The following is a 19,251-nucleotide window of genomic DNA, read 5'->3' on the forward strand; positions in this document are numbered from 1 at the left end:
CTGAATAATAACACGAATTCCCTGCTTTTAGTCGACATTTTATTTCTTCGTGAATATGATTTTTTTCTGTTAATATTGATCCTAGATATTTGAAACTATCCACTTTATCAAAAGTAGAGATGCAAAAAAGCCGGCTTTTTTGAATCGATGGTTTTTTGCACATAAAAAGCCGGCTTTTTTGGGAAAAAAACGAGAATTTTGGAAATTTTGGCTTTTTTCATTTTCATGATTTTTCTGTTTAAATAGCTTTCTTATAGTATACTCTAAAGTTAAATAAGATTTCATGACCTGAATGCCATATTTCGCTCTGGAATTCACCATCATGATGGATGGAGCGCATGGTTTATGAATTAAAGTAAACATAAAGTACGTAGTATTTGAGGGCAATTTTAGAAGCTGTTTAACCTTATTTTAACTTCTGAATCATCGACATTTTTTTCTTCTCTAGATCATTTCTTTTTAGTCATCCGTGTTTCATATCTTGGAGCTTAGAACCCTAGCTTCTAGCACATAATTAAACTTATGTTTTTCAATATATCCATCAGAGCATACTTCCACGTTTCCGTTATACTGTAGCTGTGCAATGATTTAACAATAATCTTCCGGACACAACCTTGAATACCATTTGATAGAAATAATCAGTATCGGATTTAGAAAAATATTTGGGAGGGGTTTTTCTGAATAATGTTTGGTTTTTCTAAAAATTCCTAACTTTTATTTAAGAGGAGCTTAAGTTTATGAGTACAGTCATAATAATATGTCGTTTCGTTTGTATTTTCAGCTATAATCTTTCAGATACAACCTTGAAGACCATTTTATACTGATAATCAGTGACGGATTTAGAAAAGTATTTTGGGAGGGGCTTTTTTATTAATGCTTAGTTTTTCTAAAAATTCCTATTTTTTTATTTGGGGACAGCTTGAAGTTTATGAGTAAAGGCAAAACTAATATTTAGTTTGTTTTAGAAATTCCGTAATTTCGGGGTAGAGGCTTCAATCCGAAAGACATCCCCACCCCTAACCATCTTTGCAAATCCATCACTGCTGGTAATTAGTAATAACAAAGATTTAGAAACGATTAGAAAGGAAGTCGGCCAGGACACACAGTACACGCACTATCTCTACATTCACAGATGGGATTAAGAAAACTTTTATCAAAATGGTCGAGTGCGGGGTTGAATCCCGGACTTCACGATAGAAGCGCAAAAGCTAACCACTCACTTATGTTTGTTGTGCTAAACTTAAATGTATTATCTCTCTTTCTCTATGGCCACAAAAGCTCTCCATTGACTTCTGTCCTTATCCAATTCAATCCAGTTTCTACTCTGTATTCCTATTTCTACTATATTCATCTTAATATTGTCCTCCCATCTGGGCCTAGGTTTTCCTAATGGACGTTTCCCGATTGGATTTCCAGTTAAAACTTTGAAAGTGCTCCTACTTTCTTCCATTCTGGCTACATGACCTGCCCACCTGAGCCTCCTACACTTGATGACTCTAACAATGTTTGGTAAACCGTATAAATTATGTAGTTCCTTCTTATGAAGTTTCCGCCATTCCCCATTCCCGTTCCTCTTGGGTCCAAATATTCTCCTGAATTTTTTTCTCAAATAATTTCAGTCTGCGTTCTTCCCTCAGCGTAAGCGACCATGTTTCACAACCATAAAGCATAACAGGCATGATTATCATTTAACAGGCATGATTATCATTTAACAGGCATGATTATCATTTAACAGGCATGATTATCATTTAACAGGCATGATTATCATTTAACAGGCATGATTATCATTTTATATATTTTAAGCTTTAAATTCCTTGACAGAATTCGCGACGACAAAATATTTTGAACTGAATAATAACAAGAATTTCCTGATTTCAGTCGACATTTAATTTCTTTGTGGGTATGATTTTGGTCTGCCAATACTGATTCAAGATATTTGAAAGTATCAACTGTGTCGAAAGTATTAATTGATGTTTTAACGCACTCATAATTTGCCATATTACGATCCTTGTGAACTTCCTTGTATTTAGATTTCTCTGTATTTACTCATATCCCTGCAAGCGTTTATAAAGCCTCTACATTTCTTTCGATTGTTCTCCTATTAGATTTACATCATCAGCATACACCATAACCTGGTGAATACCATTCAACTCTTGGCCCTGGTTCCTATCTTTGGTTTTTCTTATAGCGTACTCCGGAACAAAGCTGAATAATAACGGCAATAACGCATATCCTTGTTTCAGGCCAATCTCGACGTGAAAGCTCGCAGTTTTCTACTTGGACTTTACTCTGGGATTCATTTAAACACTTAGTAAATCTAGCTTTTTTGGTATTCCAAATTCTGTAAGAATGTTGTACAATGTTTTCCCCTAACCGAGTTGTAAGCCTTTCTAAAATCAATGAACAGTCGGTGTACTGGGTAATATATTCTCATTTCTTTTCGAGTATTTGTCGAATGACAAATATCTGATCGATTTCGACTAAATACACACTGATAATCTCCAATAATTTCATCTGCGTATGGGATCAATCTTATTAATAGAATGTTGAGAAATGCCTCGATAATTATTACAATCAATTTTGTCTCCTTTCTTGTAAATTGGAACAGTGATTGATTCTTCCACTCTTTTTAAATGTATTCCATAGTTTTTCTTTTTGGTAAAAAAAAAAAATCGTAACGATATGTTGATTTTCTTGTTAAAAATTCAGAAACCTTTAAGACTGGGTAAACCGTGATGGTGGTTATATATTCTACAGCCTAGGAAACCATACGCTCAGATGAACCGTCTATTACGTATATGATCCATGAACAGAAAATTCGATACTATCCCGATTCTGAACAAGCTTAAGGAACAGTCAGTGCATTACAGAATTTGGAGCTTTACCGATTTTGCAGATCCGAAGCACCTGATAGGTGGTAACAGATTATTACGGTTGTGATCAATCAGTAAAAAATTGTTCGAAATATTCATACAATGTATATGAAAGTTAAAACTTAACTAAAAAATTTCAAGAATGTACAGAGCTACCCGAAACGAAGCTCTTGATGTGCATATTTTTTTCATGTTTTTTTTTCTTTATTTTGCTTCAAAAAGAGGGTGTGATATTTTGAAGTAAAAATACTACATACAATTTTGCTCGTTATTTATGTATCATTTTTTAAGTACTTATTGTATATAAGAGGCTAAAATATTATTACATATATTGGTTAATCTTTTGGAATTCATAATGTAAAAATGTTAAGAATTAAAAAAAATACTTTTTGAAGGATATATCGCATTTCAAGGGGCCACATTTTATCATCTCTTTCAATCTTCAATAAGAAAGCAAAAGTCTTCCTTGTGCTCATCCAACCGAGGAATGTCGTTGAAAGCAATCAGATAAGAAATTTTGCAGATGTCCACTCAGCCGTGGACCAAACACTTCTTGTTATCTTTCGATCAGCGTTTTTCTTCTAAGATCACTATAAACATTCTCCAAGCAAGTGATTCCTTGTCACGCATTAAAAATAACAGGAAATCACTAACTAGTTCATTTTTAAAATACTGATTCCATTTCACAGGTATTGAGGTATATAAAGGCACAATTATATAGGTATATGAATCTCCAAACTTCACTGCTATTCAAGCTAAAGTTGTCTAGTATATGTTTCAAATAAATATTCTTGCTTTGAATTTCTTATTGCTGATCATTGGGAATAGTTTATAAAAGTGTAGAAATGTATGGACGTTGAAGTTAGGGCTTTACGTTGATTGACATAGAACAAAAAGCGATAGTACATGGCTTGAAGCTGTATTTTTAGAATTGAATCAAATTCTCAATAAAATATATCATCTCCACTTTTAACATTCTTCTAAAATCGAACATTTTTGAAATTCACTAGTACCTTTGGTTTCATTATTGATTTCCATTAAGCAAAAACGGCGAGAGATACCGAGAAATGTTTTCCTGGAATCGATTAAACGTTCCAACAATACATGCTATCTACTCCGTTAACCTTCTATTGAAACCGGGAGTGTTAAAATCAACAATTTCTAATTTTAACGTTGATAGCCGTACCATAAAAACGGTAATGTATAGGGACGAACGGTTTTTGGAAATCGGTTCAGCGTTTCAAGGAATCATATCATTTGCGCTCGTAGCACTCTACAAAACCGGAAGAGTTTAATTTTTCTTACTTCTTCCGGTTTAAAATGTGATCACCGAAGATCAAAAACTGTAAAATATAGCGAGTAATGACTTTCTAATACAGGGCCGTCATTTGGGAGGGCAGGGAAGCAATTGTTCCTACTTAAGTTTGAGAAATACATTTTTTTTTTAAATGTAGCCTATACTAATATATAACAAAAAACGTCAAGCTCTTGTCGGAGCATAATCTTGCCTCTCTGACAGAATCTAAAATGCCGCCACTGTTCTCATATGGATTCAATGTCCCAAGAAAGAAACGTATTTATTTCTCTATCCTCAAAGTTTTACATTAGTTATACTTGTCTATATGACAAACTGTTGTGGGCCCTGTAATAAGACAAAAATATTTACTTTCACAATTTAATGCACGTTAATCACATCTCAGGTGCGTTTTAATCTAAATATATAATATGTATTGCACTTTCTAGAAATCAGTTTTCCTTAGTTTATTGCCAGTTAGACTAGTGCATAAGTTTTGAGTTCCTTTTTCAAATCGAAGTATTGCTTTTTTTTCAATGCCAACTTCCGTCTGCTCTTGTATTGTAGCTCCGAAAACTTGGGTCCTCTTTGATACCTCGTATTACAATTCACATGCTTATGTCCAATCAAGTGCGAGAAGTCTTTGTTTTACGCTTCGCAGAATTTATTCGTACGTGATAGACAACATTCATTCTATGCTGGCAGATATAATGCCATTACCGTTCGGTTCCTTAGTTAGTTACTGAGTTCGACAAAAGATTTCCTCACATAAGTCAAAATAATCTATCAAGTCTGTCTGCTGTTCCTCATTCTTCAGTACGCTCTGCAATACGTTCTACATTACATATATATCTCAGACCACTTTCAACTTGGTTCACTGCTAGAAATGCTAAGCACAAATCATTTCACTACGTGTACGCACTGATTTATCTTCCTTGTAAACAGCTCGTGAATCTAATTCTTGAATCTTCCTCCACACAGACTGCGACAAAAGGTAGAAACAGCCTTTCACATTTACACTCGGTCCGAAACTTTTTTTAAAGCATTTATTATCGCCATTTCGAAGCCCATCCAATAGTCAAAGAGTCAAGTATTATACTTAGAGAAACATATTTTTGATACTATGTATCTCTTATCTCTCTGAATAGTATAAGTTTTAGCAATATTAGGTAGGGATTGCCAAACATTTTCGGATCCGGATATCCCGGACCCAATGAGATCCGGATCCGGATCTTGTCGGATTCGGACCTAGAACCGGACCTCAGATCCGGATCTCGGATCTGGATTCAAAATTCGAATCTCGGATCTGGATCCGAAATTCGAATCTCAGATGTTAATTCGTATCCAAACCTACGTCTGAAATTGTGATGATAAAATTGAATATCTAAAATTCGTTAAAACTTTTTTTTCGGATTCACTAATATAGTAGGTTGCTGAGCTTTTAAATGTTTCCATAACACGTTTGTGCTACCTTTGTTCTTTATTTTATATTAACCTTGTGATGTTCTTTACATGTTGCACTTTCTGACGAAGTCTAGTAAAATATTTCCAAGTTTGATTTCTTCCCATTTCAGAGTATAGTGAACTGTCTGAAAACTGATGTAAATGGTAACAAATTCTTCTGTTTAGCTCCTCTTCAAAACTTAATGTTAGCTTCACATTGAAAATGTTTATTTTATTCTTAGAAAATAAACTTTACTATTTTCTCGTATACAAATGAAATATCTTTTAGATAAGGCCCTTCTAATCGCAGGAATACTAGACAAAACAAACTCTTTATTAATTGTAGTTTCTGACTCACTAGAGTCCAACAAATGTAATAATGAATATCTTTCACTTCGAAGGTACAACAAAAATATAGACTGGCTGGCGTGGAACAACAGTAGATTTTTAAACATACACACGAGAATTTCAGGAAAGCGATATGGTTATGTAGTAATATTAGTATTAATAAAAGTGTTCGTTGTATGACTTTATCACGTACTTTATGGCTTGCCCTTCTGAGGTCGGGAGTTTGTTGAAGGAGTAAATATAAAAGAGATTTCTGTTATTTTTCTTCACCCCCAAGTTTCTTTTATCATACATGGCAGGACGTAACCAAAACATATTAATGCATCGTATCATTGAAGCCTTTTGTGTTTTGTATATTAAAGTGTTCAAAAATATTTAACATTTTCGCATTTGTTCATGTGATCTCAGGTTCAATTCTCGGTGGGAACATACATGAGACAATTGGAAGCTAAAACAATATAAAAAATAGTATTTAAAAGTCAGGAAATTGATATTAAAACTTGAGCTATCTGTTGGGACTGTAAGGCCGTAGTTAAATTAACCCACACGTTTCGTAAAGATATATTATGTCGTTATTGTTTATTTACTATAAGCTACCAGATACATCCTCAGAGGACACTTTACACTGTAGTAATCAACAGATGAAAACAACATTGGAAAAGGAGTGAAAGGAAGGTCTCCAGAGCCTTAGATCAAGGTACTAACCTAGCATTTGCTCAGTATTTTGAAACGGAAAAGTTTCCGATTCATAAAAACATATTCCACTTAATCCTACATCGTTGTTTAGCCGTGATGTGAGGTGGAAAATTTTCTTCTATATTTTTCCGGAAAAATTTCCGTTCTTAACAAATATCAGTGATCAAGTAACAATTCCTCAGTATTCATAAAATTGATTGAATTTATGTATAGAAATGTTAAAAATGGAAAGATCGTTTAAAGAATCTGAAAATTTTCGTGGCTCACACAATTTTCAGTAGTATGTAGGAACAAGTGAAACAATGTTTCATAAATCGAAATATTTTGTGTCTTGTATGGAAAAATTGAAGAAATTATTATGAGTCGGAAAATTTTCATCATTTTGAACCAAAAAGTAAAACAACTTTTTGTGAATCGGAAAGTTTTATTGCTCTGTAGAAGCAAATGTACGGAATTTTCATGAATCGGAAAATTTTCATCACGATGTAGAAACAAGTGAAAACACTTTTCATAATCCGGACAGTTTTGGATATTATATATAGTGATGTTAGGTGGAAAATTTTCCACTATATTTAACTACACATTGAGATATACAATTCCTGTAGTGGGCCACGGTTGCTCAGTGGTAGAGCGTTCACCTCTGGTGCTAGGGGTCTCGGTTTCAAACCCTGCTCCCGCCAAGTGAACTTTGTGGTGGACAAACACCGTGTGCGTGGGTTTTCTCGGGGTTTTCCCACTTTCTTCATTCCACCATTTCATTCATTACTCATCATCACCGTCTCCTTTAGCATAAGCGTGGGACGTAAAACTCAAAAATTTCATTTCATTTTACAATTCCTGTAGAGGCAACAAATTATAATTTTCCAATTAGATTTCAGGAACCAGAAAATTTTCTAATATTTCAAATTGGGAAGTAAAAATTTACATAGTGTTTCTCTCTCTCTCTTATATCTACTTATTTCTAAATGTTGCAGAATGTAAATCTATAAAAGTACTAAAGCTATGAGAAAACCGTATTAAACTGACGAAACCTAATATTGTAAGATCAAAGGTGGATTCTGAGGGAAGAACGTATTGAAGTTTTTGAAACATTCTTGAAATGAAGAATCGTTAAATTTTCATTTCATGAAACTTTTTAAGACAATATTTATTACCAATAAATTCTACGGCTAAACAATGATGTAGGAATAAGTGGAGTATGTTTTTATGAATCGGAAAATATTCATGACTTTTAATAAATTGAAATTTTAATTAATAGAATGGGATATTTGTACTCTACGAGCTCATGTTCTCTGCTCTTTGCATACACACACACACACACACACACACACACACAGAGAGAGAGAGAGAGAGAGAGAGAGAGAGGTTGAGTTGGTTTTGAGTTTAACATCCCTTTCAGCAGCGAGACTATATAAGACGGGACCAACTGATTAACGTGAAATCCGAACTACATGAGCTCCCGCTGGGAATCGAAGCCAAGTCTTCCATGCCAAAGGTGCGTATGCTAACCGCTTAGCAATGAAGGAGCTCGCAGATGAAGAGAGAGAGAGAGAGAAACACTGTGTAAAAGTTTACTTCCCAACTTGAAATATTAGAAAATTTTCCGGTTCCCGAAAGCTAATTGGAAAATTATAATTTGTTGCTGACTAACTTTCCTCTACAGAAATTCAATTTTGTAGCTGAATGTGCAGTTAAATATAGTGGAAAATTTTCCACCTAACATCACTATATATAATATCCAAAATTCTCCGGCTTATGAAAAGTTTTTTCCACTTCTTTCTACATCGTGATGAAAATTTTCCGATCTATGAAAATTCCTTTCACTTGTTTCTACAGAGCAATAAAACTTTCCGATTCACAAAAAGTTGTTTTACCTTTTGCTTCAAAATGATGAAAATTTTCCGACTCATAAAAAGTTCTTCAATTTTTCCACATAAGACAAAATATTTCGATTCATGAATAATTGTTTAACTTGTTCCTACATACTACTGAAAATTGTGTGAGCCATGCAAATGTTCAGATTCTTTAAACGATCTTTCACTTTTTTACATTTCTGTACATGAATTTAACCAATTTTATGATTGCTGAAGAATTGTTACTTGATTACTGATTATTTTTTTAGAAGGGAAAATTTTCCGGAAAAATATAGCGGAAAATTTTCCACCTCGTCACTACATATATTGTTACAGATGGCTGTGGGTGCTGTTGTTCACTCTGAGAAATGCATCTTCTTAATAAATTTCTGTTAGAAATTCCATCAGACTAAATATGCTTTGCTGAGTGAGCGTCAGTGAGATGGACATACCATTTCGCCGTCTAAAATGAGATAAAAATCATAGTGTAAACTGGTAGTTAAGTCAGTAGGCGACAAGAAAATTGGTCAAACGAGAAGACACCATTAGAGACACATGATCCTAGGTTTCAACCCCTATGCTCTCACTGGCCTCACTAACTACCTTCAATAAATAATTAGATATATTAGTACAACATGTGTTTTTTTTATCTCTTGCGTACTATTACATCCTAAAGTTTCTTTCCTTTTACTTTTTTAATTCAAAGCTTTAAACATACTAAATGTTAGTGTTCGATTCGTGAGAGGAATGTTGGGATACATCCGCTTGTATTTTTAGCCTACTTCTGGTACTTGAACCACATTCAAAAATTGCAATTTTTGTCATCTAGCATCTCCTTTTCTAAAATTTCATAAATCGTAAAGTATTCTAGTAATTTGTTCTATGTTTCCATTTGAACAATCTATTTATATTCTTATTCTTTAACTCTGTTTTTTTTTATAGGTATTGCATTTATTTGAATCTGGTCTCACAACTTACATTTAGATAATGAAAATTCAAAGTACGAGTATATACGTATATTCAAATGGATGTAAATGCTCCCCTAAGCCATCTCTTGGAAGCGAGAAACAGTAGTGAGAAAAATCTACCATATACTCATATAACATGATTTTTGATTTACTAATTAATTGTAGAGTTAATGGGCACATAATTATTGATGCATTTGTTCCCCGTTACGAGGAATTTGATTTTGTATGATTATTTATGTACGCACCAATTCCTCCGGATATTATTATAGAACCGTATTAACCGGGGAAATACAAACTTGAGTAGTGGTTCAGATCCACTTATGTCCCGTCTCGCATATCAAAAAAGGAATATGTATTTATCATATATATTAGACTATTTGAATCGAAATAGCAACTTGAACTTTTGTTGCTTACGAGTGTAAAACTCATATAAACGAATTTTATATAAATCTCAATGCACAGATTTTTTTGTTTTAAATATCTAATTTATAATTCAATTTTGGAGATTTATATATAATTGTGTCTTCATATACCTCCCTACCTGTGAAATGGAATCAGTATTTTAAAAATGAACTAGTTAGTGATTTCCTGTTACTTTTAATGCGTGACAATGAATCACTTCCTTGAAGAAAAAGCTGATCGAAAGATAACGAGAGGTGTTGAGTCCACGGCTGAGTGGACACCTGCAAAATTTCTTATCTGATTACTTCCAAAGACATTTCTCGATTGGATGAGCAAGGGAAGACTTTTTGCTCTCTTGTTGAAGATTGAAAGAGATGATAAAAATGTGTCCCCTTGAAATACGTTTTATCCCTTTTTGAAATTCATGGTTTATTTTTGAAGTTCCATATTATTATCTGCATCAAAAACTAATTAAATGAGTTTCTTTGTTGTAGAGAAGCGAAACAAAGTTTGCATTATCAGTTTAAAGCAAAATTTTCAAAAAAGCCCAAAATTTCCCAAGCAAAAAAGCGAAGCAGAAAAAACCGAGTTTTTTTCCAAAAAAGCCGGTTTTTTTCCGAGCCCTTGCATCTCTAATCAAAAGTATTATTTAATATTTTAACGCATCCATAATTTGCCGTATTACGGTCCCGACGCACTTCCATGTATTTAGTTTTCTCTGCATTTACTTCTAAACCCATGTCCCTGCAAGCGTTTAATAAGATCTCTGCATTTCTTTCTATTGTTCTCCTATCATCCCCTATTAAATTTACATCATCAGCATATGCCATAACCTGGTGAATACCGTTCAACTGTAGGCCCTGGTTGCTATCTTTGATTTTCCTTATAGCGTATTCCAGAACAAAGTTAAATAACAATGGCGACAACGCATCTCCTTGTTTCAGGCCATTTTCCACGTGAAAGCTCGTGGACAAAAATTTTCCTACCCGGACTTTACTTTGGGATTCATTTAAACATATCTTAATTAATCTAATTAGCTTTCTCGGTATTCCAAGTTCTGTAAGAACGTTGTATAATGTTTCTCTCCTAACCGAGTCGTACGCCTTTCTAAAATCAATAAGTAGTTGATATACCGGGGTATTGTATTCCCACTTTTTTTCGAGTATTTGGCGAATGGTAAATATTTGGTCGATAGTTGATCGATTTCGTCTAAAACCGCACTGATAATCTCCAATAATTTCATCTGCGTATGGGGTCAGTCTTGCTAACAGAATATTTGAAAGGATTTTATAGGATGTTGACAGAAGAGAAATGCCTCGATAATTATTAAAGTCAGTTTTGTCGCCTTTCTTGTGAATTGGCACAATGATTGATTCTTTCCACTCTTGTGGCAATTCTTCCTTGTTCCAGATAAGGAGAATGAGTTTGTGTATTCTGTTCCACAACTTTTCGCCTCCAGCTAAAATTAACTCAGACGGAATTTCATCTACACCCGGAGATTTGTGTTTCTTTAATTTCTTTATAGCGGTTTCTACTTCTATTCGGTTGGGTTCTAACAAAATATTATAAGAACGCCTTACTAATGTAGAACCCAAACGGCTGGTGTGATTTTAAAAAATTCACAATTTTAGGTTAATTTGATGTCTTTTATTTCCATCCTTTCGTCTCACATTTTATATGTTTCGCCCAAAATTACACTCAAGTTGATAAAAAAAAAAAATTAAAAGGTCAGAGAATAGCAACTAATAGTTTATTTTTAAGTATTTTACTGATAGAACATAATTGCAAATTACCTACATTATGGGAAATTAAGAAAAGATGTGTTTTTTTTTTCGTACTTATGCCGTCTGGATTAATTACCTAGGTAGTATGTATAATTGCTCAACGGTAATCGTCGGTAAGTATTAATGAAATCAAATTTGATAAACCAATGTATCTGAAATGAATAAATGCAAACATGAATTAATATGTAATATAAACGAACTTGATGTGATGATATGTGTACCTGATGCGTCAGAAGATCTATACGCACTTTGAAATATCATAGAAAAATTATTTCTCATTCTATAAAATTAAATTTCTGGGGAAAAGTAAAATTGTGTTATCTTAATAGGTGGCAGCAGAATCGCCATTCTAGCTGCGAAATCCAGTTAAGGGTCTTCACTAGAGCGAAATTAAACTACTGCTAATTTTAGAGTTTTCTCTGTAATATCTTCAAAACAAATATAATAATATTCAAGAGGCAGAAACGTTGAACTATACATTATTCGGCGTAAGCTCTAAACTCCGATAAACAAAATATTAGTATCCTTCCGCTTGTCACAAATACGATTGGCTAGTGATGTATCACTCCCACTCCCCACGGGGAGGAGCAAATTATACACTGCATTTAGACAATACTGTCTCGTGTTGTCCAGATACTTACAGCAGAAGCAGAAAAGAAAGAAAAGAAACACGAAAGATTAAAAAAAAAGTATTTGAATTTCTCTCGTAAATAATTGTTGCTTAGTGAGTAAAGGTTTGCCTTGTTGGTGTTTCACCACAACACTCGCGGAACCGGGATTCATGCCAGTCATCTTTCAGACTTTAAAAGCAGAACACCCGTCCACAGTTGAGTTGGCGCCATAATTACTGCGCATGCTTCGTGTTTATTTCTATTGTTTCATTAGCCACACTCGATTGCAGTATTATTAGATAATCCATATTATATTTTTGTCATTTACAATAATATAGCAGTTTTATATAAAGCTTCATAGTAAAAGTAATAATGCAATCACATGAACTATTTTGCGGAGGAGTACAAGCGTCGGTAGGACAACAGCAAATCAGCGAGATTTGGTTTCACGTGGCTTTGTTTATCGCAGTTTAGAGCTTACACCGAATAATGTTTAGACAATACGATTTTGCATGTGATACCTTTACCACAATTCACCTATTTGCTTTTGGTGTGACGCTATTTACAAAACCCGCAAAAAATAGTAAATCTATCGACACTTGCAAAACGAAAGCAGATAGATAAGTTGTGATAACGGTATCACACGCAAAATAATATTGTCTATTGCGCTACGTTTTTACTTTTCGAATAATTTTATTTCAAATATAGCAACAGAGTAATATATACATGGAGAATGGACGTTTCAGCTTTGAAGAGCGTAGGCAGAGTTATTAAGTGCTGCTGGAAGTTTAAGAATGTCGCTGCGGTTTACAGACACTGGAGACCTGATTATAAAACTGATCCACTTTCAAGGGTAACAAAAACATGTTTACGAGACATACTTTAGGATGGAAGTTAAACGGTGTACGCAGAAACTCCATTGTAAACTTAGATGCAAAGTACGGAAGCAGTCGTGACTCGTACTTAGAATATGTCTATGCTGAAGATCACCATTTGAACATCTACTTTAACCACCATTTGGAATCTTCATGTTCATTGATCACTGTGTGATATGTAGAAAGGCTAATTAGGGCGACCTCGCATGTGTTGAATTCTCAAATGTCGTGCTAGGGGCGAAGTGGCTCAGTCCTAGATTTCCTCTCGTGTCTGGGGTCCCTGGTTCAATCCCCAGTCACGTAAATTCCTGGTTGATTATTTGCTGCACAACATCACGTTGCTGCACAACAAAACACCCTCGGTTTCCTCCCGTTTCTTCGCACATTTCTTTCCATTAATTCTTCCATGATCATTCCAATGCCGTAGTCATCCGTTTCCTTAATCCAGAGTGCATAAACGTGAGACGTTATACTAAAAGATTTCATTTCAATTGCTGTGCTGGAACTGTTTCAGTGCTCACCTTAAAAACCTTCAAGGCAAGGGTCACATGAGAAAGGTGTTAAGTGTTAGTAGTGTGCTATGCTTAGCGAACAATGGTAAGTTTCGTGTGTACTTTTGAAAGCTAGTGTAAAAGCTAAGTGACGATGACCCAGATCACAGGATACAATTTTGGGAATGGATTCAGGAGATGGTCACACGTGAACCGGGATTTATGGATAGTATTGTTTAATCGGATAAAGCACAATTCAAACCTAACCGTACTGTCAATAAGTATAATTGTGTGTACTGGACTGAAGATAATCCCCATATTACTGTTAAAAATTTTCTAACTTGCCTGGTATAAGTATGTGGTGTAGTTTTACCCCTAGGGTTTTAGTTGGGCCTTTCAATTTTGACGGTAATTTAGCAGGAGAAAAGTAGCTAACAATACTTGATGACTCTATAAAGGTCACCAAGAAAGTTCTGTCACTTTTTGTCAAGGTCTGTGTTCCATTGAATGTGAAAAGAGATAAGGCGAAGGTCAGTTGTTGGTGTGGGTATATCCAACATACTACATGGTTGTGTCAGCTTAGTTACACCTCGAACTTGCGTAAGGAAAGAGTGAACATGGGATCTCCACGGAGCGTCATAAGAGCGTGTATGCTGTACGAGTTCAAACTGTGGTCAAACGGCGCTGCAGTGAGAAGGAAGATATGCCAGGGCTTGGGTGAGAGTGTCGTAACTACACAGACAGTGCAGCGGTGATTTAACAAGTTTAAGAACGGTAACGAAACACTCGAAAACGCACCACGTGCCGGAACACCAACACATGTACAAATGAAAATCTTCAGGCAGCAATTGATGCAAACAGTCGCCAGACATGTGGGGAACTGGGACTACAATTCAGTATGAGTGGAGAAACCATTCGGCAGCATCTCCATCATTCGGAAGCACTACAATTTGGGTCGATGAGTCCCACATGATTTGACTAAGGGCCAGAAGACAATGTGAGCAGACACCTGTGTTTCTTTGCTGTCTCGCCTGAGCAAAGAGCCATTTCTGGACGGTGTTTTGACATGTGATGGGAAGTGGGTCCTGTACAAAGCCCCACGGTGCTGTCATCATTGGTTAGTGTCCCATGAACCGGTTCCAAACCAGCCGAAATCAGCACTACACTAGAAGAATGTCGTCCCGTGTGTTTGGTGGATTGTTTGCGTATTGTTTGAAATCCTTAGTAGAGGTGCAAAATGCAGTTGATACCTTCTTCGCTTCACGGCGCACCAAGTTCTACCACGATGGAATCCATTGTCTTCCAGAACATTGGCATAGGGTTGTCGATGCTGATGGGGACTATTTTTGATCTTCCAGGCACGCCTTAGGTGATATATTGATGTTCGAAGGTGGAGGGAGAAAAAGCGACAGAACTTTCTTGGTTACCTTTATATTTTCCCTGCAATTCGTGCAATATACACAAGACAGATGTTATAGCTAGAATTTTGAAATAACCTTTTACTTTCAGAATGTCCATTGAGTTCCAAAAATCGTCGACAGTGGCAGCACATGATCTTTCCTCTTGATCAAAAGATGGTGTTAGTGCTTTTACTAGTCAACAGATGTCAGGGAACTCAAAAGAAGCTTTAGTCGGTAAAGTTGCCTGAGGTAAAGGGTTGGGAGTATTGTAATTATCTTTTATTCCGATTTAATTTGCATTTCTCAATAAAGATTATCACTAATATGTGTATGTGTCTTTGGACACCCATGCCAATCAATTAGTGGTGGATCCAGGGGGAAGCTGGACGCGGCTACTCCCATAGGTTATCATTTTTATTATAGGCCCCTCCAATAAATTAAAAAAAAAAAAGTTTTGGATTCACTATTAGAGCCAATTATTATAGGTATGTCTTATTATTTGAAGGAAGCATACAATAATATTTTAAACAAAAACTGTTTCCTTGTTCTCATTTAGGTAGAAATTATCGAAGTTCCTGTAAGCGAATTAGATATTCATATTTTATATGGGAAAGGGCAATCATGTATTAAATTTCGTGACTTTATATCAACGGTTCGAAAGAAGTACAGGGTGTTCGAGAAAGAATGCTGGTGTATCATGGAGCTGCTGTGCAGGAGTGATATCACTTGAGTGGTTGAATGATACACTCTGTTCCTTGGCACTTAAATAGTTTACTCACTGCAAGAAGAAATGCATTGCTGCCAAAATCCACTATATTGTAACAACAAAAGTGTTAAAGTAGGTATGCATATAAGTATATTTCTATGTATTTATACAGAACTCACAGCACAATATACACCCAGGCGATAGTCGATTTCACACCAGAGTCTGTCGGGCATGTCTCTCGTAACTGCCAATTGCTTCGTTTATTCTTGCTTTCAGCTGGATTTTAACTAAGGATGGCAAATTCCGGAATTTTTACTTTCCGGAATCCGGAAAGTAAAATGGGAAGAAATCCGTAATTTTTCGAAATCTGTAAAGTGAAATTTCCTATTCTGAAAAGTAATTTTTTCGCAATCCAAATTCCTGAAAATTTTGGCCAAACCTAATTTTAACACTGTACACAATGTCTTTGATAAATCTCTATGAAAAAAAAAAAAAAACAATGCTGCATACGTAGAAACATTGTGACGTGCAATACACCAACCTTTTGTCAGAGATAATAGGTTCTGGTGACACTACGTTTGATTTTTTTCAGTGAATAAATCACTGCAATTGATTTGTTGGTTGGATTAGAATTTAATGTCAGTTTCAATGCAGCAATGCGACGTGGACCTACACTTTAACGTAGGATCAGAACCACACAGGCTTCCGCCGGGAATCGAACCCGCGTGACCTGCCCCAAAAACATCTACGCGAACCATATAGCCACAAGGAAGCTCAATAAACCTTTTGAGTTACCAAACAAAATGGCGTATTATTATTCATCAATCACATTGCTATCACTCCTGAACAGCAGTAACATGAAATCCCGCCAATTTTTCTCGAAGGCGGCCTGCATTTCTTCTAAACCGTTGGATAAGTTTTGTCGGTTGAGGGGTTGGTTGTTGGCATCTTTTTTTTTTAAGTTAAGAGGGATGGGAACTTAACCTTCGAGCTTACGAAACTATACATGAGGGAAACGTCTCTATAATATCAACTTCCGTGAAAGATGCAATATATTAGTCATTTGCAGTGGCGTATTTAGGAGCTATCGGGCTCAGGCTCGCCCTGAAATAAATTTATTTAGTTTTTCGCATTCCACGTATAACAAGAATTTCATTGACTTTCCATTTTCTTATGCTCTTTGTTCAGAAATAATACTATGTTTGTCAAATTTCATTCCATGTAAAAGCTGCGTTCTTTTTTCCCCTTTAGTATGTATCGTCCACTCTAGTGTGTATCTTAATATAGGCCCTAATCACCATACTATTCACAAGGAGCTGCCTTAAAGAAATGTAAAGTTCTTAAATTAGTTGTGAAAAAATTATGTAAGAACAAACTGTTGTATGTTGTTTAATAATATATAGTGTAAATAATATTAATATCCTTCTATTGTTCATAACTGTTTTATTCTTTGATTATTTCATTCAAATTTCGCCTTTTTCTTTAAATGACTTACATTTCTTTTCCTTATCGCAGTATCTGTATTCAATTTTAAACGATAGGTTACTTATTTTTCTAAAATGTGCCGCCACCGAATTTCATACCCCCCACCCCCGCGCATTTCCTTCTTCATAATTTAGGTATTATCTTACCTTTCAGTTATTTCTGCCCCCTCTTCACTCTCACTCAATGTTTTCATTCTTCATACTTGGAAGTGTCATTATACAAATATTAAAAGAAGGAAAACGAACTTTGTTAAAATTTTTCGGTACCCAAAAGGAAAAATATAAGTGCTTATTCACGCCCCGAAACAAAATCCTAAATACGCCACTGGTCATTTGGTCCATCTTTCACATTATTTTGCTATTCTTAAAAATAAAATTTAATGTTTTATTGAACAAGACGCATATATATATATATATATATATATATATATATATATATATATATATATATATATATATATATATATATTTGGATCAGAAGATCCAATATATTTCAAGCATTTTTTTTTTTTTTTTGGTAAGCCTTATATCTGGAGAACTACATATAGTGCAGCCGAACCCAAACTATAACTTCAAAAAATTTGTGGGCCCTGATACAAAAACTAATTATTGACTAAGATTGGAATTTTTTGATGCATTTGTTTTTGGATCATTCTTAAATTCTTCTCTAAATACTTTATCAGTTTAAAACGAACTAAGTAATTGTATGATACAAATGTAAATTACAATGTTACATACAGTTATACTTGTATGATTAGTTAGAATTGAATTTGTGTACCTTATGTAAAAAACTACAACAACAAACAGTGAAGTATATAAATTTTCTTTACGTATATTGGCAATGTAAATTAGGACGTTATACGGTCTTTCTTTTTTGTTAGACTGAAGTATAGACATATTTATTTAAATGTAGTGATTTCAGTCTGAAACACACTGAAGATTTATAGCAACTGCTCACATTATTAAATAGAGCTTTATGTATAATTTTAGAACAAATACAGGCATTTTATAAATGAACTGCAACAGACTCTGAAACACAGTAAATATTCTTTATGGAAAATAAAATTCTGGTATTCTATTACATTTCATATTTTATTTGTAAAGAAGTACAAACATCTAGTCTAAATTATGACAACACACTGTTATATACACAAAATATTATTTATAGGTTGCATCAACTTAAATCAGAATACTATCTACTTTTATTTAGTTAAACAGAAGTTCAGATATTTTCTGTGAAATACATTTCATCACATTCAGAACACACTAAGAGATTTACACATGATCGCAAAGTAAAGTAAGCCATTGTCCATTTTTGCTTTTGATTCTTGAAAGGAAACCCAAATGATTGCACTAAAATGTACTAAATTCGAGTAAAGTTTAAACTTGATATCCTTTAAGTGTTGTACTTATATATATTTGGGTAAAATATATTGTTTTATTTCATTTCCTCACTTTCACTAAAATATATCCACACTACAAAATATTCTGTAGAAGACTAAATGTTCTGTTCTTTACAAGTACATACGGTGGCACTGAATAATTGTATACTATGTAGGAGATAGAGGAATATTATCTCAATTAGTATTTTATTCGACTTGGCCTATGCATGTTTTTGAGATCCTCGTTCGTTAATATGAGACATCGATATCCGTTTGAATTTTTTCCCAAAATACTCATTTTGTTCACACAGATGACCATGTTGTCTGAAAAAAAATAATTGAATTATTTCTCTATTCTAATATACTTTTAAAATAATCAACGATAATTGTGTAACACATTATCTTAATGCACATAGTATACGAGGTATGTAAGAAAAGTAATGAGACATTTTCTGTTTACGATTTATTTTTATTATTTTATTATAACTCACAGTTATATCCTTAAAAAAAAAAGTTTCCACGGATAGCTACACAGTGATGGAGGCGTTGTTTTCTTTCTTTGCAAGAGTGCTGGAAGACTTCTGCTGGAATATCCTTCAGATCGTCTGCTACGCTATTTTGGATATTATCAAAAATACCAA

At 34.4% G+C, this 19,251-nt stretch overlaps 1 long non-coding RNA gene across 3 annotated transcripts in view; it reads right to left on the minus strand.

Moving 5' to 3' along the window:
- Positions 1-18,307: 18,307 nt before the first annotated feature.
- Positions 18,308-19,251, minus strand: part of LOC145664860 (uncharacterized) — a 40,955-nt gene continuing 40,011 nt past the window's right edge. For all 3 annotated transcript variants that reach the window (XR_014127529.1, XR_014127530.1, XR_014127528.1), the window contains exon 2: positions 18,308-18,934. This is a non-coding gene — a long non-coding RNA (uncharacterized LOC145664860). The remainder of the gene's footprint in view (positions 18,935-19,251) is intronic.

This window comes from Thermobia domestica, chromosome 11, assembly GCF_964235325.1.
Source record: "Thermobia domestica chromosome 11, izTheDome1.hap1.1, whole genome shotgun sequence".
NCBI lineage: Eukaryota > Metazoa > Arthropoda > Insecta > Zygentoma > Lepismatidae > Thermobia > Thermobia domestica.